The 26,465-nt window shown below is 41.6% G+C and overlaps 1 pseudogene; it reads left to right on the top strand.

The window, feature by feature from the left end:
- Positions 1 to 25,818, top strand: part of LOC118842600 — a 55,143-nt pseudogene extending 29,325 nt beyond the window's left edge.
- The last annotated feature ends 647 nt before the right edge of the window (positions 25,819 to 26,465 follow it).

The raw sequence follows: 26,465 nt of genomic DNA, 5'->3' as shown, positions 1-26,465 counted from the left end.
CTTGATGTCCAGTAAATATCTTAAATTAAACATGTCCAAAACCAAACTCATTCATTATCTTTCCCCCTAAACTCTCCCAGATTCCAAACTTCCCTTTTATTGTCCAGTATACCACCATCATCCCAGTCCCTAGTCTTACAACCTAGAAGTAATCCTGGATTCCTCACTATCTCTCATCCCCTACATTCAATCTGTTGCCAAGACCTGTTGATGTCACCTTTTCAACATTTCTCAGATATACTTCCTTCTCTTCTCTAACATTGCCACCACTCTCATGAAGGTCCTTATCGCTTCACATCTGGACTGTTGCAATAACCTGCCTCAAGTCTCTCCCCACTCCAATCTATCCTCCATTCAGTCTCTAAAGTCATTATCCTAAAGTACAGGTTCCACCATGTGAACCCCCTACTCAAATAAATTCCAGTAGCTCCTTACTGCCTTCAGGATCAGATATAAAATCCTGTTTGGCATTCAAGGCCCTTCACTATCTAGCCTCCCCCAACATTTCCAGTCTTCTTACACCTTACTCCCTACTCCATATTCTTTGATCCCATGACACTAGCTCCCTGGCCATTCCAGAAACAAGACACACACATCATCTCTGCTCTGGGCATTTTCTCTGGCTCTCCCCCATGCCTGGAATGCTCTCCCTCCTCTGCTCTGACTACTGACCTCCCTGGTTTTTTTTAAATCTCAACTAAAATCTCACCTTCCACAAGAAGCCTGCCCTAATCCCTCTTAATTCTAGTGTCTTCCAACCTCTAATAATTTCCTATTTATCCTGTGTATAGCTTAGCCGAACGTATTTGTGTTCTTGTTATCTCTCCAATTAGACCGTGAGCATGAGGGCAAGGACCAGCTTCTGCCTCTTTTTGTATCCCTGGTGCTTAGCACAGTGCTTGGCATGTAGTAGTCACCTAATAAATGCTTGTTGACTGACACATAATAGATGCTTGATAAATTCTTATTGCTAGATTCTCTTCTATTTTTTGCAAACATTAGTGATGTGCTGGCTAGATTAAGAGGTTAGGATGAATCAGAATCTCTCTCTTTTAAAAAAAAATAGGATTTTTTTTTTTTGTCCATTCTAATCTTGTCTTCTCACAGACAAGTCAGAGCTTCTGGGTACAGGGTGAAGGCCATGTTTTTAGATTGTTTTAGCCTTAGGGAGCAGCGTTCTTGAAATTTCATTCCTAGAATCCTTTGTGACACTTCTTATTGCTGTTATTTGTTGTTCTAAGGGTAAGCTATTATTTAATCTTATTTTCCTGCACCTTGGGGCTATCTTTACTGGAGGGTGAGATTTAAAAAAGGAAAGCAAAGTCATACATACATATATATATATATATATATATATATATATATATATATACACATATATATCTCGCATTAAGTTTTAGTGAATACCACTAATGCCACCATGACCACTACGCATCAAGACAAGAATAATTGTCATCCCTTTACTAATTGGCATTAAGCAAGTCACTTGATCTTTATGAGCTCTTGTTTCCTCATCAGAGAAAAAGGGATGATTATACCTACCCTCTCCATTTCACAGAGTGGTTGTATAAAAGCACTTTGCAAACTGTAGCTCCCTGTGCAAATGTCAGGTAGAATCAGAGCCAAAATTAAGACCGTATGACAAGGGCTTTGCCCCAAGGCAACAAAATTTAGAGGCCACAAAAATTTGACACATACATTCCTTCAGCAGTGTAGAATTAAAAAGGGTAACTAGTTCTCCCTCCTGTCACTTGTTGTCTGAAGACCAGTCTGACTGTAGGATGATAAAATTTTAACACTAGCACATCTTGAAGAGTACCTTCTAAGTTACAGAAGGGTTCAAATCTGTGTCGGTGAAGGGATGACCTATAATGAAACTGTAGATCTTTGAAGTTCAAAAGCCCAGTGCCAAACATTGCCTTTTATCGACTCCTCTAAAAGCAATTTGGATTTAGAGAAGATGGAATCTTGCTGAATAACAGTTTCAGGGAAGTATTTAAAAATAATTGAGGTAATGTGGTTGGGGAATAATCTTAAATTAGTTCATCTAAAAATAGTCTGATGCAATCCAGTAGCCAGACCCTCTTAGGTTTCCTGTTCACTTGAGTTCAACATTGGTCTACGGCCTCCTTTGACCTTGGGAGGCCACTGGCAAAAGATAAGAAATCCCCTCAATGATTCTAGCCCTTGACCACATGTATCTAAACTTGACAGCTATTTCCACATTAACATCAAGATCATAGAGGGCGATCATAAGATGATGGCTTGCACAGGTAAGGTCATATACTCCTACCCACTCATTTTTACAGATGAGGACCCTAAGCCCTAGACAAGTAAAGTTACTTGCTCAAGGTCACACAACTACTATGTCGTAGACTTCAAATTTGATCTTCGATTAAGAATTTGAATTTGAATTATCAAACATGGAAAGAGGAGTCATGACTTAGAATTGGAAGCAGTCTTGGTTGGGTGAAACGAGGGATTGGGTAAAAAAAGAATTGGTAAGTCTATTTTGATATATACCTAACTGGGATCCCTTCAAACAGCTGAGGCTAGAACACTAAAATAGAATCAGATGGGAATGGTTACGAGAGGTAATGTCAGCGGGCAGAGATGATTTATCTCTGTCTACAATAAAGAGGCAGTTGGCAGGGGGGAGGGTACCGGTATCAGGCTGAACTGCCAACCAACAGTCACCAATAGAGGGTGGGATCCTTGGAAGAGCGTGAGGAGAGGGGGCAGGGTTTCTGAAGGATTGTTGCCTTGTCATCCATCTGAGTCCTCTAGAATGTGATGGTCAACACAAGCCTGTTCCCTTACTGTCTCTCTTCTCTTTCCTTTTAGAAACAATCAATAAATTATTTTGTCAAATTGTGGACATAGCATAATGCAATAGAGAATTGTACACCCAAGTTCTCATGCCATCTTTTGCCGCTGCGTGACCTTGGGAAAGTCCCTTAACCATTTCCATGACTGCACTGCTTCCCTCAAAGGGTTCTGAAGATATTTGAATGTCCTCTGAAAAAATGTTAAGATGCTGTATGAGTAACCCCTCGCCCAAGGACATTGCCATGGAAATTTGTAGGGAGAGAACGATGGCCCATGAGCATTACTGAGAGTCTCCCTGGTTCCAAGGGCTTTTGATTTTGGATGTGTGTGCATAAGTGTTTGGGAACGGGGCGGGGGGAGGGGCGATTGTTTCCCCTTGAAACTACACAACTGAGATGGAGAAGACTAAAAGAAAACTGTGAGCCAAGCTACCTGCCTTCACCCACCACCCTCTTTCTTCTGATGAATCAGGAGGAAGCAAAAGATTGGGCACTGTCCCCGGGGCAGAAAGGAGGAGAAGCAGCTTTTCCTTATCTCAGGCTGAGGTAGGGGCAAGGAGCCATTTAGAGACAGAATTTCTCCAATTTTATGAACCTGTTCATACCTCAGACTTCATTTTGAGCGCAGAGAGAGGATTCGCAAGGAAATGAACCAATAGTTGAAAGAGTTGGAGGCTGGTGTTTGCACCCAGCACCCAGCAAATCACCACCTGGCTCTATTAAAATACTACATTATTCTAATCAAAAGAGAGAAAAGTGAGGAGAGGGAGAACTGGGGCTTAGTGAAGGGAAACAAATGGATGTGGTTGTTTAAACTCTACCCAGGGCCAACCAGAATAGAAATAAAATCCAAACCCTCTCTTTAATGCTCTGGTCCCAGACCCTAAAGGAACCCTATAGAATTCACAGCAGGGGCATGGGCCCTAGAGCCTCCCACCTACTCAGTAGGTTCAGGTGATTTCAACAAAGGATATTTGCAAAATACAGGGTGTCCCTAAAGTCTGGACACATAGACAAAAATGCATGTTTTGAAATATTTGGACTATTAACAGACCTTAGTCCCTTTGACTTCTTTTTCTGGGGTATGCTAAAGGAGAAGGTGTACTCAATGAAAACCACAGATGCAACACACTTGATTGAACGCACAAAGAGTGAATGTGCTAAAATTGATGGCAATGTGGAGTTATTGCATCAAGTTCACGTGAATCTTGCAAAGCACATCAACCATTGCATCACAAATGATGGAAATCATATTGAAGATATTATTTGTTAATATTCCAATTAAAGAAAATGTGGTTGAAATTTTCATTCATTTCATTTCTTGAAAATATGCAGTTTTGCCTATGCGTCCAGAATTTAGGAACACCCTGTATTTTCAGTCTCATTCAGCTAAACATCCCATTGTTATAACGTTGCCCTTTGGATTCATAAGGACCTAATTAAAGCAAAATGAATGAGTGTAACCTATCACACTTACTTTCTATATCCATATTATGTGTATTGTTTGGAGAGTTGGTTTTGTTTTGTTTTGAGTTTTTTTTGGCCAGAATAGTGATAGAGGGAATTCCCAGTGAGTAAGCTCCTATCAATGCAGATGGTCAATTGCAATTTATTTTATTTAAGCAATTTACAACATATATATATATATATATATATATATATATATATATATATATAATTCATACAATTTATATACAATATAAAATTTACATAATTTTATAACTTTGGTTGCCTAGAGCCAGAGAAGTTAAGTGACTTGCCAAGGGTCAATAAGGTTCCAACATAGAGACATAAAGTCTTCCTGACTCCCAAGCCAGCTTTCTCGCCATTATATTACATAGCTTCATTTTGGGCATTAACATGTTTATGTCACTCAATCTAGTTCCAGTCTTAGTAATCAAGAGAAATAGAAAGTCCACTAAAAATGGTCATCCATAAGCCTCAGAAACCATAACACACAAGCCAGAAGACAGTCAGGGAGCCTGGCGCTGGCTTAAGGTGCCTCTGGAAGGCAATCAGGCATTTTTATTTTCTTCACTTCTCTAGGGAAGGAGAAAGAAGATGCGGGGCCCTACGCTCCTGAAAAATTTCAGCATTGCTAAAAAAATTTGAACACAAATTTATCTGACCATGACCTGCCCTTCCCTTTGTTTGCTTGCCCTGGCTGTGATATTTCAAGAATAGATGTGAGAATGATGATCTGTAGCCTTGAGGAGGCAAGGGATTTCCGATAGGACTTCTGACACGATTGTACTGCAATCAGGTTGGCCTAGTACATTTAAATCTCCATCTATTTTTGTGATCCCAGTTAATTTGCTGCCTTGATATGGGAGTAAGAGGAGCAAACAGGCTAAAACTAGGTGATGTTTACTAAAGTGATTTGTACTTGAACTTTAAAGTACAAAATACATATGAATTATTATTATAATTACTCAGGAAAATTCAAGTAGCATGAAGAATCAGAAGAGAAGAGAATTGGCAAAGGGAAGCAGCATAATGTTTCAAGGATGGTATCTGTCCCATGTTTCTTTCCCCACCCCCACCCACACCTCAACACTCAACAATCAAACATCCTGGCTACTCAACAAAAACAGAACATGCAAACATCCCTTGGAAATGCAGGATTTGCTTAGGACCCCAAAAGCATTCTCTCCCTGGACCTGATCTTTTGTTTGACTGTTTAGTAGCTTCGGGTCTGTTAAGAAGACAGGGAGAACTCAGCAAAATCTGGCCGAACACGATTAACCTTTTCCCTTTGATTTTAGAGTTATTACCTCTCTCTCTCTCTCTCTCTCTCTCTCTCTCTCTCTCTCTCTCTCTCTCTCTCTCTCTGTCTCCCTCCCTCTCTCCCTCCCTCTCTCTCTCTGTCTGTATCTCTCTGTCTGTATCTCTCTGTCTCTCTCTCTCTGTCTCCCTCCCTCCTTCTGTCTCTGTCTCTGTCTCTCTCTGTCTCCCTCATAAGTCAGTGGAGTGAGAGATGCTTCTGGACTTCAGGTGGAGGTTGGACTGAAAAGCAAGGCTATCTCTATGGTCTACTCCTCAGTCTCTAAATATAGTTGGTGGGATGTAGTGGATAGAGTGATGAACATAGAATCAGGAAGACCTGGGCTTGAATTCTCTTCCTTAGGGTTCCTTACCAGCTTACCAGGTGACCATGGGCAAAGTCACAACCTCTGTGAGTTTCTGCTTTGTCATCTGAAAAGTAAGAGGTCTATTTCCTATAATTTGTTGTAAGGCCAAATGAGATAATAAATGCAAAGGGTTTTTTTCTTTTTTAATATTTTATTCTTTCCCAAATTACATGTAAGGACAATTTTTAACATTCATTTTTTTGAATTGTGAGTTCCAAATTTTCTCTCTCCCTCCCTAACCTTCCTGAGATGGTAAGGGATTTGATATAGATTATAGATGTTCAATCATGCAAAACTTATTACCATATTAGTCATGTTGTGAAAGAAAACACAGACCCAAAGGAGAAAAAAAACATGAAAAAAATACAGAAAGTGAAAAATAGTATGCTTTGATCTTCATTCAAACTCCAGCAGTTCTTTCTCTGGAGGTGGATAGCATTTTTCATCATGAGTCCTTCACAATTGTCTTGTATAATTGTCTTGTTGAGAATAGCTAAGTCATTCACAGTGGATCGTCATTGCTGTTACTGTGTTCAATGTTCTCCTGGTTCTGCTCACTTCACTTTGCATCAGATCATGTAATTCCTTCCAGGTTTTTTCTGAAATCTGCCTGCTCATCATTTCTTATAGCACAACAGTATTCCATTATATTCATACACCACAGCTTGTTCAGCCATTCCCCAATTGATGGACATCCTCTTGATTTCCAGTTCCTTGCCACCGCAAAAAGAGCTGCTATAAATATTTTTGTGCAAATAGGTCCTCTCTACTCCCCCAACCCCTGCTTTTTTAAAATCACTTTGGGATACAGACCTAGCAGGGGTATTGCTGGATCAAAGGGTAAATTGATGTATCAAAGGGAAATAGGCAAAGGATTTTGAAAAACTTTAAAGCACCATATAGATGTCATTTAGCATAATAATAATAATTATTAGCTCCTTCGCTTTCCCAGCTTCGCACCTTGACTCATGACGTCCCTTTGCTCCCCATATTTCTGCCTACTAAAACCCTGACTGCCCTTTGAAGCCTTCCCTTTCATTTTAAGCTTCCTGGATTTTTCCTCTTTCCTCTGAAAACTAGGCATGTCCTCCAGTACCTACGGACTCTCATAGCACTTTGCACCTGTTCCAGGGCACTTCGCATATGCTACCTTGAATCAAAATAGTAATAACCACAAGTCACATTTACATAATACTTTAAAGGTTTACAAAGCACTTTTCCCCTAATAGCCCTTATGGGGGAAGTGTTGCCAGTATGATTGTGCCCATTTCACAGATGTAAAAACTGAGGCTCAGACCAGTTAGATGGTGTAGCAGACAGCGCTCCAGTCACAGAGTCCTGAGTTCACACTTGCTGTGTGACTGTAGGCAAGTTGCTTAACCTCTCTTGGCCTTCCATTTTCTCACCTGTAAAATGGGGCCAATATACTCCTTACCTACCTCCCAAGGTTGTTGTGAGGATCAGATGAAAAACGTACGTAAAGGGCTTTGCGAACAATATAGAAAGGCGAGCTACTATCGCCGTTGCTATTATTAAATTACTTCTCTGTGGGCACAGGTGGCTAACCAAGTGCTAGAGACAGAAATCAAACCCAGTTGTCCCAACCTCAAGTACTCGTTCTTTCCTCTACCTACGCTTCCTCACCTCACTGTGGTTACTTGTCACCTTATTTCCTGTGAGACTGCAAGCTTCAGAGACATGACATCTGGCATCATCCAATTTGTGATCGTTCAGTCATTTCAATTGCATCCAACTCTTCATGACCCCATTTGGGGTTTTCTTGGCAAAGATACTGAAGCAGTTTGCCATTTTCTTCTCCTGCTCATTTTACAGATGAGGAAACTGAGGCAAACAGCATTAAGTGACTTGCCCAGGGTCACACAGCTAGTAAGTGTCTGAGGTCGGATTTGAACTCAGGAAGAAGTCCTCCTGACTCCAGGTCCACTTCACCATCTAGCTGCCCATCATTCAGTTCCTAGAGATTTAAAGTGTCTCCCCATTCATCTTGGCTTAGCGTCTAGGGAACTGTCCTCAGAGTTAGGAAGACTTCGGCCCTGCCTCTGACACATACTGACTCTGAGACTCTGGACAAATCAATTAACCTCTCTGCTCAGGGTCAGAGATGTCAAACACATGGCCTATAGGTTGCTTGTGGCCCACAACCCTTCTGAATGCAGCCTGAACCAGATTAAAATGTAATTGGTAAATATTTAGCAAAATAAATAAAAATACCATAAAACAATAAAACCTAGATAATGCTAATATGTGGTTTTCTAAGTCTATATGTGGCCCATAGAGATCTTTATGTTTAGTGGCCCCCATTTTTATACGAGTTTGACACTACTGCTTCAGGCAGTTTGCACTCTAAATTGCAGAGGAGATGCTGCCTGCATTGATCGAGGGAGTTTCTTAATCTAGGAGTTGCCTATACCAATAAATTCCTATACCAATAAATAACCATCCCCATCTGTTTGTAGACACAAACCATGTGAAACTGTCAGTGTCCACATACATCTTTCCCGGCCATGGATGTGGTCTGTCTTGTTGTAAGGATGGTCACTCCTAACAGATTCTTTGAATGATCTATGTTTTCATCATACGTACACCCCTTCCACCAACCCAGGTTGCAACCAGTCCGTATCTTCTCATCCCGTGATCACTCTTCTCCATGCCCTACGTGGCACTATCTTAAAGGATCTACCAGTACACTAGAAACCTTCTTGCTCTTTCTATACTTATACTTTCTATTTCTATAGATAGCAACCGTTTGCTAGTCAGGCTGTTGATTGTGTTCATTCTAGGTACCATACTTCTGTTCATGCAGCCTCAATCCCAGGAGAGTTTTTTGCAGCTATATCACACTATTGACTTACACTGGTCATCCAGTACCCTAAAAATCCCCAAATCCTTTTACAAGAACTTCTGTTAAGCCAAGACTCTCCCATCCTGTACCTGGACAGTTGGCTTTTTTCATCAAAATGTGCAGGTCTCCCAACTTTGTCAATACTTTGATGGATCTGTGACTTCATGAATGTGGAAAATCTCTCCATTTATGTTGTTCGCACCCCATCTGCACTTTTTCATCCTACACAATATTTCTATCAATCCTTGATAGGCAGGAGGTCCTACCTCACCTGCCAAGGGTTCCCTTGGTTTTTCACTACATCACAAGGATAACAGTGGAACACACAAACTGTCCAATGCTTACCCTTCCCTCTTGCCATGTGATCAGTCTGTCTTTTTATCTCCAACATTTCTTTGATGACATTTTTACTCTACTTTTCCACTATGATTCTTTGTTCATAATGTGTTACAGTCCACTTACACTCACCATGTGGCTCTCAATCGTCCTCATACTCATGTTTAATTCTTTGGAGACTGTAGTGTTCCATGACCCATAGTCATACAACAGTACTGGTAGAATATTGTCATTCAGTCAACAAACATTTATTAGGCATTTGCTGTGTGCCAGGCACAGTGCTAAGTGCTTTATTTAATTTTGTTATAGTGAGCAGTTTGGAGTCCTTAAAAAAACTTTGCAATTTCCCAAGGGAAGTCCAACCCACTCTCTACCTACTAACCAATTCCAAACCCAATTCATTTTCCATTTGCAGTATCTATCCAAGATATGAATACTGACAGATGAACTCTATAGGATGTCCACTTCACCACATATTATGGTCCGGTCAATAGGTATGCTTTGTCTACTTATCTTTTCCTGTGCAAAATGTTAGGCCAAACTGTTGTCCATGGTTATGAATCTCAGTCAGGAGACCAATGTTCTGGGGCTTGATGCAGCCAGCACAATTTCTACCAGAAATAGGAGTCCTGAGAGAACCGCCTCATCTATACAGGGATCTCCCTTCTACAGTGATAATCCAATAACAAAAATTAAATAGAGGAAAAAAAGAACAAAATAAAAAATGCACAGCAGAGAACAAAAGAAAACTTACAAGGAAGCAAAGAAAAGATGGACAGCTCTCAAAGCAATGTGTAGTTTATTATATAGGCTTTTTTGAAATGGAAATTTATTGCTACATATTTTGAATCCTTTCTTATGTTCTACTGTGCACATGACATGCTTTTTTCTTATTTTGTATTTAAGTTTCAATATTTAAGTTTATAACATTTCTTTTTCTTTTCTCTATTATGTATTCAAGTCTAAAATGAAATTTTTAAAAAATGAAATATAGTCCATTCCGTCTAGGAGTCACATTCTCTTTCTTCTTTCCCCAAAGGCTGTGCCATTTTTAATACATACTCCTCCTGGGTTATGTGGCTCTCCATTCATAGTTAAAAGAAGAAGAAAGATAACAATAGATTTTATTTATATAGTGCTTTAAAGGATACAGAGAATTTTACCAATATTATCTGCTTTGAGCCTCACAGCAGCCCTATGAGATAAACTACTGCAGGTATCATTGTTTTCCTTTTACAGATGGGGAAACAAAGGCTCAGAGAAGTTATGTGAAATTCCTCTGCTCACAGAGCCACTTAGTGTCAGAGACAGGATCTGAACCTTCATCATGAATCAAAAGAGGTTACATTTTTATGGGGAGCGGGAGGGGAGAGAGATGCAATATGTACACAGAGACTGTAAGATGAGATTCGTAAACATCTGTTAATCAAGCTTGGCTGGATCACAGAGTACATGGAAGGAAATGGTATGAAATAAGACTAGAAAGGAAAGTTGGACCCAGATCATGGAAGATCTTAAATGCCAGGTTTGGAGTTTATGTACACAGATAGATAGACCAAGAGGTAGCAAATAGTTTTTAATAATAATAGCTAGCATTCACAAGGCACTTTAAGGTTTGTATAATGTTTTATATGGGTTATTTCATTGATCCTCACGTAAGCCCGGGGAGATAGGTGCTATCATTATCCCCATTTTAAAGACAAAGATAGATGTTAAGTGACTTGCCCAGGGTCACACAGGTAGTAAGTGTCCGAGGCTGAATTTGAACTCAGGTCTTCCTGACTCCGGGTCCAGGGCTCTGTCCACTGTGCCTAGCTACCTCTGCTCCCAGGGGCAAACCACTAGTTCCAAATAATCCAATCAATTCCCTCCAGTAATGCAGATACCACCTCATCTATCCCTGAGTAGCTGGTACAGCACTTGACCATTCTTCCTGCAAATCCTCCACAGGGAATCCATCCAGTGTGTTCTGAGGACCTTCCTCTAGTTCCCTTGACATCCCATGGATCTCAACAAAGCATAAAAACTGCCTTTACATAAAAGATGTCCTTGGCTTATTCTTCATTCTCACTCTGTGGCCTACAAAAACATAAAGCGGCCATTCACAGAACATGTACCAGCGATATCTGAGCACATCTCATGGTATTAAACTTGCCAGCACCAACAGGGAGTAAATACAAGTCAAGGATCGTTTATAAAAAGAGTAATTGCTTGCCAGAGAATTCATTTTGCTCCATTTTCGAAGTCCAAGGGCAAGGTCTGTTGTTTGGATCTCAAAGGAACAAAATGTCCACACTTTAATCTTCTCTTATTTTTAGTTGTAGAGAAGAAAAAATTGAATTACCTTGGTATTTCCTCTCTTCCTCTCATCCCCCACCCCCCTACGCCCCGCCCCGCCCCAGGCTAAAATCTTTCTCTAAGAAATACAGTGAAAAAGTTAGAACTGAGCTTTCTTCCAAGTCCATTAAAAGCCCGAGAATAGATGTTCCAAAACAAAAACAACACAATTATCTCCTGAAACATCTGAATTTGCTGACTGACGCTTGGTTTCTCTCTTCTTTACCGATCATCGTTATAACTACACATGCATACAGAGACATTTTAGTCCTCCCTTGCTCACCTGCTACATGCAAAGCTTGTTTGAAAAGCCATCCTTGCCATTGACGACAGAGAAGAATGTGAAATATTTGGAAGCAAGGGCCCCTCGCATCGTGGGATTTGGAGAGCTGACTTTTCTCTCCTGCTGTCAGCCCTCAGTTAAGTGCTGTGGCCCGCTGATATCAGGGTCATCTTCAGTTTGGGATTTTTACCTTTCCGGCCGTATCTGTTCCACGGCAGGCTTCCAGCTGTTTCAAATTTAAACTCAGGGATGATAGGATTATAGGTTTCCATCTGGAAGGGACCCTAGAAGCCAGCTAGTCTAATTCCACCATTTCACAGATAAGGAAATTCGTTCAGTAGTTTTTCAGTTGTGTCCCACTCTTTGTGACTCCATTTGGGGTTTTCTTGGCAAAGATACTGAAGAGGTTTGCCATTTCCTTCCCCAGCTCATTTTACAGATCAGGACACTAAGGCAAACAGGGTTAAATGACTTGCCCAGGATCACACAGCCAGTTATTGTCTGAGGCCAGATTTGAACTCGGGAAGAGGAGTCTTCTGAATTCAGGCCCAGCATTCTATTCACTGCACCACCCGGTTTCCGTTTCCTTCTCCAGTTCATTTTACAGATGAAGAAACTGAAGCAAACAGAGTTAAGTGACTTGCTCAGGGTCACACAGCTAGGAAGTATCTGAAGCCAGATTTAAGTTCATGAAGTTGTCTGCCTGACTCTAGGCCTAGCACTTTATCCACTACTCTAGCTCACTGTCCAATGAGGAAACTACTGAAGCCCAGAAAGGTTGTGACTTGCCCAGGGTCACCCAAGTAATAAATGTCAGAGATGGGATTTAAACTGTGGTCTTCTCAGTACACTGTTTTCTCATACTCTTCTGGTTTGAGCAGCTAACCTGCAGAGGGGCTAGCGCATCCCACTAAAAATGTCTACATCTCCCTATCCCAAACTTGTTTTTACTAGAAAATTATCTCTATGGCTCAGAAGTCATTCTATAAAGATGCACATTCAAAATGTATTGCTTCACACACCCTCCAAAAAAAAGATCTCCAGCAAACTGTAGTGGGGAAAGCTGTAGCTTTGTAATCAAGAGAAATCTAGATTCAAATCATGGTTCTGATATGTGCTAATCGTGTAGCTCTGGCCAAATAACTCTCCCCTCAGCCTCAGTTACCTCATCTGGAAAATGGACACTGCATTCCTTGCATCCCCTTCCCATCATACCCACATGCGTGCGCGCGCACACACACACGCACACACATACACAGGATTGCTGTAAAGGAAGCAATTTGTAGGCTTTAAAGCAGCCCAGTACCAAGATAATCTTCTTACAGATTAGAAGGGCAGCTAGGTGGAGCAGTAGATAGAGCCAGGAAGACTCACCTTTGTGAGCTCAAATCCAGCCTCAGACACTTACTAGCTGTGTGACTCTGGGCAAGTCACTTAACCCTGTTTGCCTCAGTTTCTCATATGTAATGAGATGGAGAAGGAAATGGTAAACCACTCCAGTATCTCTGCCAAGAAAACCCCAGATGGGGTCACGAAGAGTCAGACATGACTAAAAAACAACTAAACGGCAACAACACCACAACACTATGCCAAGTACAGTACTAGATGCTAGGTGCAAAGACAAAACCAAATACTCCCTGCCCTCAAGAAGCCTACATTCTAAAGTGGCAAACAACATGTTTACATACAGGAATACGCAAGACACATGTGAGTTAGACAAAAGATCACTTTGGATGGAAAGGCATTAGCATCCTTGGGAGTATCAGAAAAGACCTCTTACAGAAGAAAGTAGACTTAAACTGATTCTTTTTTAAAAAAAAAATTTATTCTGAACTTTAAAACCCTCCAAAAAGTATTTCCATACAAACAGCAGAGTACACACCAAAAAAAAAAAAATTAGTTCTTTGTGAAATCATGAATCAATCTCCATTCCATATTGTCTGTTTTGTTTTAACCCTGTCCCCGTTTTACAGATGAGAGTACTGAGGTGCAAATCAGTAAGGAAATTTGCTCAAGATCACACAGCAAGCCAGTGGAGGAGCAAGGACTAGAACAGAGGCTGGCAGACCTCCCCCTCTTCCCGTTAGATCATGCAAAAAGTTGCTCGTTCAAATTGAAAAAGGGGATTTTAGGCTTCAATCCTTCCCCAGGCCTACCCTGCTGTCCCCTACAGTCCTGAAGTAGAGAGAAGAGAGGCAGATGCTTCTGAGTTAATAAAAGTGAAATTCAAGTAAAAGAAATTCCTAGGGGCTGTTTACTTGGTGTTCCATGCTTAACGGGATTTAATGTGCCCTTTTGGCTGAATCCTTTCCCTGGGCCAGGGCCCGGCCCCAGCCAGGCTGTACTGGCCTTCGGTGATAGGTCCCTTCTGCTCCCCAGGGACACCATATCAGATGCCTCCCCATCTGCCTGATAGGTCACGTATCTATCCCTTCCTTGAGCATTGCCAGCTCTCCTGTACTGATTTCCCTCCTCTTGGTCTATGAGCATCATGGGGAAATAGCAGTTTACTGTCTCAAGATGCAGAATAACAGCTAACACTATGATTCACAAAGTATTTAACGCAAATCATCTCATTTGGCCCTCACAACAACCCGATCAGGTAGGTGCTATGGGTAAAGTTGTTGATGCTGACACAAACCAGAACCAGAACCGGAACCAAAGCCATAAATTTAGGAACTAAGGAGGGTTATTTTCACCATCAAGGGCAGAGATTCACAGAGGAAACAAAAGGACAAAGCTTATTATAGAGGTTTCAATTTAACAGGAGATGAATTGGGTGTGGGGTACCTTAGGATCGGACAAGGCACGTTGCTGGGAGCTAGCAGGGTAGGAATGGGGGATGTGGTATCCTGTGATTGGACAAGCGTGTTGCTGGGCTAGTAACAGGAAAGACTCTTCTTCAGGTTAGCTATATCTGGTCTAAGAAAAACTGCTCTTGTTTTATCAGCAGTCAGGAAGGTCACAGACAGAGTGGGGATTGCAACACAAAGGGTCAGGGGCAAGATAGAAGAAGTGTAGACAAAAGGGCATTGCTTTCACTTTATCTGCTACCCACAGTACTATTATTATCCCAGCCTTGCAGACGAGGAAACTGAGACCTTGAGAGAGGTCAAGTGACTTGCTCCAGATCACAGAACTAGTAAGTGGCCGAGACAGAATTTTAAAAATTTTAAAAAAGGAATAGGAAGCCACCAGATGGTCTTTCCTCCTCACCTTGTCAGTCAAACCCCAAGACAGCTCTTTCCTGGCCCTTCTCCAGCCATGGAAAACTCCCTAATTTCCTCCAGTTCAGGGTATGTGAAGTCCCAGTGTCCTGGACACATTTTATTTCACTGCTTCTGGGCAAAAATTACTAGTTACTAGTTCTAACAGTTGTTGTTGGGTTTTTTTTTGAGAGGAGGGGGTTGCTACCCTTTTTAAAAAAACTACATTACTTTGCTAACTGGTGCTAGGTTCAGTTCTTTCTATGCTGCTGAAAGCAAATACTATCAGTGCTTTGTAACTTTCTGCACCCTGGGCCAAAGCTCAGATTGCCATGACCTAGTTTCACCTCTGCAATCTGGTTGCAACCTATCTTCATAGCCTTATTTCACATTAACCCGCTTTAGGAACTCTATAATGCCGTCAGACTGTACTACTAGATATTCCTCATACTCAACCTTCCATATTCTACATTCACACAAATTAACCCCCATGCTTTACGATGGCCTTTGGAATCAGACTTTTAATGTGTCTTCCTGATGCCAATTCTAGCACTCTGCCCACTTTGTACCACCCCTAGCTTCCTAGACATCTCTCATGCTGGTCTTCTTCCAGAAACAGTTGGCTAATCGATTTTAACAGTAGCTGCCTGATTGTACTTCCCCTGGACCCAAAAATGACTAAGCCTCAAGACAAACAAATTAGCCCCCATGCCTGACAGTGACCTTTGGAACCAAGTTCACTCTCCTTACCCTGGCATACCAGGCAGGCCTGTTGTGAGCTGTTATAACTCAAGGCCCTCTACTTCTGTCATCAATTGCTCCCTAAATGTCTATTCTCCCACCTTTACCCCTTTGGTTCTGCCATTTCCTGTGCCTAAAATACCTTCTCCTGCAGGTTCTATTTGTTGCAATATTATTCACTCTTAAAAGCCTGATTCAAGTGTCACCTCTCTCATAGCACCTTCCCTGATGTTCTCAGTTAATAACTATCTCTCCCTGCTTGGGCCTCACATAATATCTGCTGTGTACTTTGTGGAGTTCACCATCTAACAGACATCTACGAGACGTATAATGGACTCTGTCATCAAGGCCTTCATTGGTAGAGGGAGCTGGTTTGCCTGGGAATTTACAGGTCTGGTCTCTATTCCCCAGCCCTTGGACAAAAGTATAAGTGCATCTTTGCCAAATTTGTAGAAGGCACTAAATTATGAAGAATAGAAACATGTTTAAGGATAGAGTCAGGATCCACAAAGCTCTTTGACGGTCTAGAACCCTGTGCTAAATCTAATAAGGTAGCAGGTAAGAGGGATAAGATTTTAATCTCACACTTAGGTACAAAAAAAACCAGCCTTGCAAGTACACAATGGAGGGGAGCCTTCTAGATAGCAGTCTAGGGGGGTCGGCGGCCTGCAGTTCAATAGGAGTCAACAGTGCTTTATGGGGGCCAAAGAAAGCCAATTCAATCTTAGTCACATTTAGAAAGGCAGAGTCCAGGAGGACAGAGCTCAGAGCTGAGCACTATATTATGCTCCAAGAATGAAGGACGAACAACAACAACATACACAGTCTCACTTCATGTGGGCCATCTCTGTGTTCACTTTGGGGAGCCATGTTTTAGGAAATCATTGCTAAGGTGGAAAGTGGCCAGAGGAGAGCAGCAAGAATGATGAAGGACCTTAAAGTTATGCCATATGAGACTTGGCTGAAGAAACTAGTGATTTTTAAATCGGAGGGGGAAAAATGACTTGATAACTATCTTCAAGTATTTGAAAGGCAATCATATGGAAGAAAGGTTAGATTTATTCTGTTTCACCCCAAAAGGCAGAGGCAGAAGCAATGGGAGAAACTGTAGAAAGGGAGATTTGGGCTTAATAGAAAGAATAATTTCCTAACATTTAGCTCTAGCCAAAAGGAGAACGGACTACCTAAGGAGGTGATGAGTTCCCTGCCACTACATGTATTCAAACAAAGCCTGGATAACCACTGGCTGGAAATGTTGTAGAAGCACAGGTTGGGCTAGGTAGCTGCCTCTCAGATCCCTCCTGTCTCTGAGTTTCTGTTCTTCCTTTACACAAATGTTCTCAACAGGAATCTGGGGCTGTTTAACCTTACTGGTCTCTCTCAAACCCTACAGGTCTCTCTCCAACCCCTTTTGACAACTCAGACCTCCTTTTCATTAGTGCTAGTTTAACTATCCACTAGCAATACTTGTCTAGGTCATTTGTCATCATCCTATTAACTCAACATTTGTCATTCAGAAGTCTGTAATATGCAAACACTCTGTCCTACTTTCCCCCACTACTCCCCTCTTTATTCACCCCAGCCCTACTTCCTTAATTCATATCCTTCGCCATCACTTTTGGAAACTCCAGTCCATTGGGGTTTTTCTGTTTCTTTTTTTGTTTTTGTTTTTGTTTTTTTGTGAGGCAATCAAGGTTAAGTGACTTGCCTAGGATCACACAGCTTGTGTATGTCAAGTGTCTGAAGTCACATTTGAACTCAGGTCCTCCTGACTCCAGGACCAGTGCTCTATCTCCAGTGCACTGTTAACAAGTACTTTTGATGGCTTCCTTATGCATTCACTCAACATCTTAATGCTAACTGAACCCTGTCCTTCTCCTTAGGTCTCTACATATTTAGCTGACCTCTATACTGATTTTTACTTTATTATCCCACATCCCTTGTCTTCTGGGTTACTACCCAGAATAGAATCAACATACTTCCTGCTCCCCACTCTCACTTCCAGATCTTTGCTCCACCCCCATCACCCAACAGTATGTCCTTTGACATTGGTTCCATCGGGCCACCCTTTCCTCCTCATCCTCATCACTGTCATCTACTGACCTCTTGGTCACTCTCCCATCTTTCTCTACAATTTTGGCACCAGAATCAGGGTGTTTCTCATCATACTTTGCCTTGCTGTCCTCCCCAGATATTTTAATATCCATTTTGAGACCCTTTCTAAAACCTCATCCTCACAGTTCCCCAAATGCTTCACCTCCTCTAAGGTCCTTCACTCTACTTCATTTTGTTGTTGTTCAGTCATTTCAGTTGTGTCCAACTCTTTGTGACCTATCTGAGGATATTTTTGGCAAAGATACTGGAGTGATTTACTATTTTCTTCTTCAACTCATTTTACAGATGATGAACTGAGGCAAACAGGGTTAAGTGACTTTCCCAGGGTCACACATGTGAGTATCAGAGCCCAGATTTGGTAGTGATACATTTGTCTTCCCCCACAACTGTTCTAGCTCCATGATCCTAAACTCTGAAGCTGCTTTCAATTCCCCTCTTCCCCTCCTCAGAATTTCTCAGTGTCCCTCATCCAATCCCTTTCTTTCCTTCCATACTCAGAGACAAAATAGGCTCCTTCTTGCTAAAGCTAACTCTCCCACATCTACCCTTGACCCCTGCTCCTCCTGAATTTCCCTGACCTTGCTATAGTCATCCTATCCCTCTCTTTCATAAGTTTTCACATAACCTCACAGTTGGAAGGAACCTCAGATATCTTCTGGTCTAACTTGTTACCTCAACAAAATCCTACACAGTCTCTCTGTCTCTCTATTAGCTCCTTCTGCTCAGCATACAAACTTGCTAGGGTATTGCTATTCTCAAAAAAACTTCCCCTTGACCCACACAGCCTCCTCAAGCTATCAGTTATCTCTTTACTGCCAGATTTCTAGGAAGAATAGTCGATACTTGGTGCTTTCATTTTCTCACCACTCACTCACTCCTCACCCTCTAGCAATCTGGCCTCCATCCCCACCTTTCTACAGAAATAGATTCCTACAAGGTCACTAATAACCTCCTTATTGGTAAATAAATCCTCTTTGCCCTCTGTCTGTTACTTGATAATATGGACCACCCCTTCCCACTGGTTACCCTTTCATCTCTTAGCACTAAACTTTCACATTATTCCCCTCCAGCTTCCTTGATTAACCCTTTCCTCTTTTGATGGGTCCTTGCCTTCCGTTAGTCTGTTAAATGTGGGCATGTCAATTTTCTTTCCTAACTTTGTATTCTCTCTCTTAGGGATCTCATTTATTTCCTTGACTTCAATGAAGATAACTTATAAACTTCTATTTCCACAACCAACCTCTCCTTGGAGCTCAACTTCTGAATGTCTTACTTCCTCCTACACATATACACTGGATGTCCGACTGACACTTCAAATTCAGCTTGCCCAAACTCATCATCTTCCTTCAAGTCACATGCCCTTCCTCTTATTCCTCTAGGTCTTTATTCTTAATTCCTCTTTTTCTATTGAAGTAACTACGGCCTTCCCTTTTGCCCTGGCTCAGAAACTTCAGTGATCTTTGACTCTTCCTTTTCCCTTCTGCCCCACATTCAATTAATTGGAATTCAGGTCATTTCTACATCCATAATACTTCCTATAGACCCTCTCCTCTATTCCAACTATAAATACTCCAGTGCAGAGTCTCATCTCTTCTTGCCTGGATGATTGCAAGGTCTTCCTGCTATTGGTCTGTAATTCATCCTCCACATCATTCACTTAATAATCTCTCTAGTGTACACCTCTGATCATATTGTTCCTCTTTTCCAAAAACTTCAGCTTCTTTCCTTGCTTATTGGTACAGACTAGATTCTTTCGTTCTTCCTCCTCCTCTCTTCCTACCCTCTGCAAAAGAGATACAGAGAGGATCAGTGGAAAAGGTTAGGTATGCAAGACTCCATAGTCAATGACTATAGTAATCTACTGTTTGATAAACCCAAAGACCTCAGCTTCTGGGATAAGAACTCACTATTTGGCAAAAACTGCTGGGAAAACTGGAAAATTGTGTGGCAGAAACTGAGCATAGACCAATATCTTACACCATATACCAAAACAAAGTCAAAATGGGTACACGATATAGTTATAAAGGCTGATACCATAAGCAACTGGGAAAGCAAAGAATAGTTCACCTGTCATCTATGGAGAAGGGAAGAATTTATGACCACACAAGAGATAGAGAACGTTATGAAACGCAAAATTGATGATTTTGATTACATTAAATTGAAAAGGTTTTGCACAAACAAAGCCAATGCAACCAAGATTAGGAAGGAAGCAGAAAACTGGGAAAGAATTTTTACAACCAGTGTCTCTGATAAAGATCTCTTTTCTATTCTTTTTCTTTTTTTTCTTTTTTTTTGCAGGGGGCAAGGCAGGGCAATTGGGGTTAAGTGACTTGCCCAAGGTCACACAGCTAGAAAGTGTGTCAAGTGTCAGGGGCTGGATTTGAACTCAGGTCCTCCAGACTCCAGGGCTGGTACTCTACTCACTGCATCACCTAGCTGCCCCTAAAGGTATCATTTCTAAAATATATAGAGAACTGAGTCAAATTCATAAGAATACAAGTCATTCCCCAACTGATATATGAACAGGCAGTTTTCAGATGAAGAAATTAAAGTTATCTGTAGTCATATGAAAAAATGCTCCAAATCACTATTTATTAGAGAAATGCAAATCAAAACTCTGAGGCACCACATCATACCTATCAGATTGGCTAACATGACAAAACAGGAAAATGATAAATGTTGGAGAAGACGTGAGACACCTGAAACACTAATGCATTGTTGGTAGAGTTGTGAACTGATCCAACCATTCTGGAGAACAATTTGGAACTATGCCCGAAGGGCTATCAAACTGCACATACCTTTGACCCAGCAAAACCACTACTAGGTCTGTATCCCAAAGAGATCATAAAAATGGGGAAAGAACCCACGTGTACAAAAATATGTACAGCAGCTCTTTTTGTGGTGGCAAAGAACTGGAAATTGAGGGGATGACCATCAATTGGGGAACGGCTGAACAAGTTGTGGTATATGAATGTAATGGAATACTTTATTGTGGTATAAGAAATGATGGGCAGGTGGACTTCAGAAAAACCTGGAAAGACTTATATGAACTGATAGAACCAAGAGAACATTAGTAACAACCACGCTGTTCAATGACTAACTTTGATAGACTTAGCTCTACTCAGCAATGCAAGGATAGTTCCAAAAGGCTCATGATGGAAAATGCCATCCACACCCACAGAAAGACCTATGGAGTCTGAATGCAGATCAAAGCATACTATTTTCTCTCTCTCTTTTTTGTTATGTTTCTTCTTTCTCATGACTCATACAACATGACTAACGTGAAAATATGTTTAATATGAATGCATATGTAGAACCTATATCAGATTGCACGCTGTCTTGGGGAGGGGGGAGTGGAGGGAGGTGAAAAATTTAAAAGCTTGTGGAACTGAATATTGAAAACTAAAAATTAATTAATTTAAAAAAAAACTTCATGGGCCATATGGTTTACAGGATCGTGAAGAGTCATGACTGAACAACAAAAGGAAAGCGCTCAAGTTCTGTGTGAATGTTGCTGTGGGTCTGAAAGAAACACTTTTAGGAACCCTTCATTAAACAAATAAACTTCCTTAGAAAAATTTTTAAAAATTAAAAAAAGAGAGATACAGACAGAGCAATCATAGAAGTTTGAGGAGAATCCAATCCCTCCCCCCTCCTATTCCTTCCATGGTCCAATTCATACATTACTTGCTGTATGAAACCTGAGCCTCTCCTCTTTCCCACTAATGTCTTGTTCTTTCTATCCTCCAACCCATATTACAAATTTTTTAAAGCCTCTTAAAATCGAGCATATTACCTTACTCGGATTTCTGCTATATATGAAACTACCAATCACCAGTGTTTACTAAGTCCCTACCATGTATCAGGCACTGTGTTAGACATTGGGGATACAAATATGCAGAATGAAACCATCCCTACTCACAAGAAGCTGATAAAGAAAGTAATAAGGATTTATTGAGTATTTCATGTTCCCTTGTGTCACAGTTATTTGTGTACTTGCCCTTCCCCCTCATTAGACCATAAGCTCCTAGAGAACAAAGTCTAGGGCGTAGCTGTCTTTCAATCCACTTCAATGAGCACCATGCCTTATACATATTAAACATTTAATAACTATTGAGGTTAATTGTCCGAGGCACACAGATAGTGAAGGCAGAACGAGGATCTGAACACTCTCCTCCTTTTGCACGCTCTGACTTAGAATCCCCTGCTTTGTTTTGGATTTGTTTTGTATTTTTAACCAAACCATGCTGTGTCCAAATTAAATTCACTACTGACTCCTACATAAGTGACTGAACCTCTTCCCTTTTGCAAGTGAAAGTGAGAGTCTGAAAGACAGACCGGGTGGCAACAGACCAGACACAGATTCTGCCTCTCTTGTCATTTTAGGTTAAAAGTATGAAGACAATAAAGTAGGTAAATAAAATACTCACTTACATCCAGGTAACTTCACGGGTTTTGGTCACAGCACATCATAGTTCAGACAGCCATTGCCCAAAGCGACCCTTGGGAGCTGTCCATTGCTGAGATTAGCAGTTACCATGGTTTCCGTTTTTCTTGATGGATAGCAGGCTTGTTAAGCAGCTAGGTGGTGCTTAGCACAGTGCCTGGCACACAGTGGGTGATAAATAAATGCTTATTGGCTTGACTAGATTTAGGGGTTTAAAAATTCAAGTGCCCAAGCACAGGATCAATTAATTAACAATCATTTAGTAAGCACATACTATATGCCAGGCATTGAGTAGACCCTGAGGATACAAGCCCAAAGAATGAAGCAATCCCTACTCTGAAGGCATTTAATTCTAACAGGTGAAAGAACAAGTCTATATATAAACAGAATGAATGTAAAAGGTAACTATAAAGAGTTAAATATAATGTAATTGGGAGAAAAAGGATAGTAATTGGATGGAACAAGAAAGGCTTCGTGGTTGGTTCTGCCTCTGTCTCAAAGGATGCCCTTTTCTCCTTTATGTGTTATCTTCCACCATTAGAATGGATTTTTTTTTCACATTTCCCCTTGTTTGAAATTTGCCGTCCCCAGCAAATTCATAACAGTTCTCTATGGTCCCTGAGGAGGCATTAGCACCGTCCTTCACTTGCTTCCCCAGTTCCATATAATAAACTCTCCAAACAGCCAAGGTTACATTATCATACGCAATCCCACAGATGAAAATCACAATTATCTCCAGATACAGTGTTTTACAGATTCACAGAACAAAAAATATTTCATGAAGTTCCACAGATAAGCCAACAAAATTAGAGGCATTTTACAGAGTCTACCGAATATCTCTCTGCTTAGCCTTAGCCCTATGGTGCCCCCTTCCAACCTACAAACAAAAGAGTGAAGACAAAGAAAATTGGCTTCCTTTTGAACAGCAGCTTGGTCCACACTAAATTTTCAAAGCTACATGGAGCTCTCCCTACAGGGATTTGGGACCTGGGGTCAACTTGGTGTTGCCCCTTTTCCCCATTAGAATGTCGCCTCCTTGAGGATACAGATTGCCTTGCTTGTTATATTTGTATCCCCAGTGCTTAGTATATAATAAGTGCTTAATAAATGACCTTTCTCTCAGTCCATCCATCTATTTACTATCTATCTATCTATCTGTCTGTCTGTCTGTCTATACAACTCTTTCACCAATCAAGGCTGTTGACTCTCCTATGTCTATGGACCAATCTCATGAAAACTGATACAGTTTTCTGACTCCCTGATGCAAGAAACCAGGCCAAGGTCATGAGTGGTATAGAAAGGGGTAGATTCTCACCCTGGCTCGTTAAGAAAGCCTGCCTTGCCACACTGGTACATTATTGGTGAAGCTGATCATCAGAGCAGCCATTTTGGAAACAATTAGGAACTATGCAAATAAAGTTACTAAAATGTACATGCACTTTGACCCAGAAATTCCACTACTAGGCTTATACTCCAATGAGTCAGTTAGTCAGCATAATAAATAAATAAATAAATAAATAAATAAATAAATAAATAAATAAATAATAAATAAATAAATAAATAAATAAATAAATAAATAAATAAATGAATGAATGAATGAATGAATGAATGAATGAATAAATAAATAAATAAATAAATGAATAAATTAATAAATAAATAAATAAATAAATAAATAAATAAAGTGTTTGTTAGGCACCTACTATATGCCAGGCTTTGTTTTAAATAGCTAGGAGTACAAAGAAAAACAAAAGACGGGTCCCTGCTCTCTCAAAGAGCTCATAGTCTAATGGGGGAGGCAACATGCAAACAACTATGTAAAAACCAATCTGTACAGTATAAATTGGAGATAAGCAATAGAGTAGAGGTATTAGAATTAAGAGGAATTGGGAAAGGCTTCTTGTACAAGGTGAGATTTTACCTGGGACTTGAAGGAAGCCAGGGAAGCCAGGAGGCAGAGATGAGAAGGGAATGCATGGGAGATAGCCGGTGAAAGAGCTCAGACTTTGCAACAGCAAAGAGGCTAATGTCATTGGATTCCAGAGTAGGGGGAGAAGGAGGGCAAGAACTTAAGGTGAAAGAAGACTTAAAAGATGGGGAAGGGCAGATTATAAAGGGCTTTGAATGCAAAACAGAGGATTTTATATTTGATCCTGGAGTTGACAGGAAACCGCTAGGGTATTAAGTTGGGGGCGGGGGCTGTGTGCCTGCGTCCTCCAGCCCTCTCACCAGCATATCTCTCATCTCTCCGTCTCTGCTCACCACGGCGCTGCTGCACTCCTGCCGCCTGCTCCCCGGAGCCACCTCCTTTCAACCATGCCTCGGCGCAGCCGCCAGAGCCAGAGCCAGCTCTTGGCGGACCCAGGTAGAGATGCCCCCCACCCACCCAATCTTGGAGGTTAAGGAAGCATTTAAGAGGGACACCAACAAGAAGATGAATCTGGGAGTTGGAGCCTACCGAGATGACAATGGGAAGCCTTATGTTCTTCCAAGTGTCCGTAAGGCAGAGGCTCAAATTGCAGGGAAGAGCATGGACAAAGAGTACCTGCCCATTACGGAACTGGCTGAATTTTGCAAGGCATCAGCAGAGTTGGCCCTAGGTGAAAATAACCTATATGTCTCCATACAGACCGTTTCTGGAACTGGAGCGTTGAGAGTTGGAGCCAATTTTCTGCAACGTTCTTCAAATTCAGCAGGGATGTCTGTCTTCCAAAACCATCCTGGGGAAATCACACCCCCAACTTCAGGGATGCTGGCATGCAGCTGAATGGCTATCGCTGCTATGACCCCAAGATCTGCGGCTTTGACTTCGACAGAGGCTTGGAAGACATTTCAAAAATCCCAGAGCAGAGTGTCATCCTTCTGCATGCCTGTGCTCACAACCCCACTGGAGGCGATCCTCGTCCTGAGCAGTGGAGCATCCCTGAGCATCCCTGGTAAAGCAAAGGAAACTCTTTGCCTTTTTTGACATGGCGTACCAGGGCTTTGCCAGTGGAGATGTCAACAAGGATGCCTGGGATGTTCACCACTTCATTGATCAAGGCATTAATGTCTCTCTCTGTCAGTCATATGCCAAGAACATGGGCCTGTACGGTGAACTTGTGGGAGCCTTTACCATGGTTTGTAAAGATGCTGATGAAGCCAAAAGGGTAAAATCCCAGTTGAAAATCCCGATTCGTCCCATGTATTCCAACCCCCCCTTTCAGTGGTGCCTGAATTGTTACCATGATCCTGAATACTCCTGAGCTGAGGAGCCAATGGTTGCAAGAAGTCAAAGGCATGGCAGACCGCATCATTGGCATGGGTACCTAGCTGGTTTCCAACCTCAGAAAAGAGGGCTCCTCCCACAATTGGGAGCATATCACTGACCAGATTGGCATGATTTGTTTCACAGGCCTGAAACCTGAGCAGGTGGAACGGCTAATCAATGAGTTCTCCATCTATATGACAAAAGATGGCCGCATTTCCGTAGCGGGGGTCACATCGGGCAATGTGGGATACCTTGCCCACGCCATTCATCAAGTCACCAAATAACTGTCCCTGGTGAGATGGAACAGAGACAACCTTCCCACCTTCAGACTCTGCTGTTGGAGAGTCAGAGAAATGATTGTGCTGGTGAAGTTAGGAGTTGTGTGAGGAATCCTTTCAACCACAGTGCTTAGTGCTCAGCCACCGCAAGTATCTCAGAACAAGGCCTGTGAGCAGGCTAAAGACATCTGAAACTAGTGTTGGCAGCTTTGTGGCCCTAACTCACACTCCCCGACCCATCCTCCACAACTTTTCCAAAACATTTTATGTTTACAGTAACTCTACCAAAAATCCTGCCCTGAAACCAGAATTCCTCTCCCTCTCCTCTTCCCCCAGTCTTAGATCTCCTGGCATTACAATGTTGTTCAAGGGCTTTCACCTAGGTAATAAATATCACTTAGCCCACGTAACAGAAATCTCTGTGGTGCTAATTAGCTTCCAAAGAAGGCTTGCCCAGTTCTGACTCCCACCTTTTATTGGCCTCCCAATAAGCCAATAAGCCACCTCGGACCGTAGATGCTGCTGTTGTGCAGCTTCTTGGCTTCAAGAAATAACAGAAGGGAGGTGGCTCTCACCTGTTGGACAGCTAAGACTTTTTTAACTTTCTTTTCCTCCCCCATTTTTGTTGCTGTCCTTTCCCTTTGACCCAAAGA

Source organism: Trichosurus vulpecula, chromosome 3 (genome assembly GCF_011100635.1).
Source record: "Trichosurus vulpecula isolate mTriVul1 chromosome 3, mTriVul1.pri, whole genome shotgun sequence".
Lineage (NCBI taxonomy): Eukaryota > Metazoa > Chordata > Mammalia > Diprotodontia > Phalangeridae > Trichosurus > Trichosurus vulpecula.
Note: the sequence above shows the minus strand (reverse complement) of the source record. Positions and strands in the feature narration are given on the sequence as shown.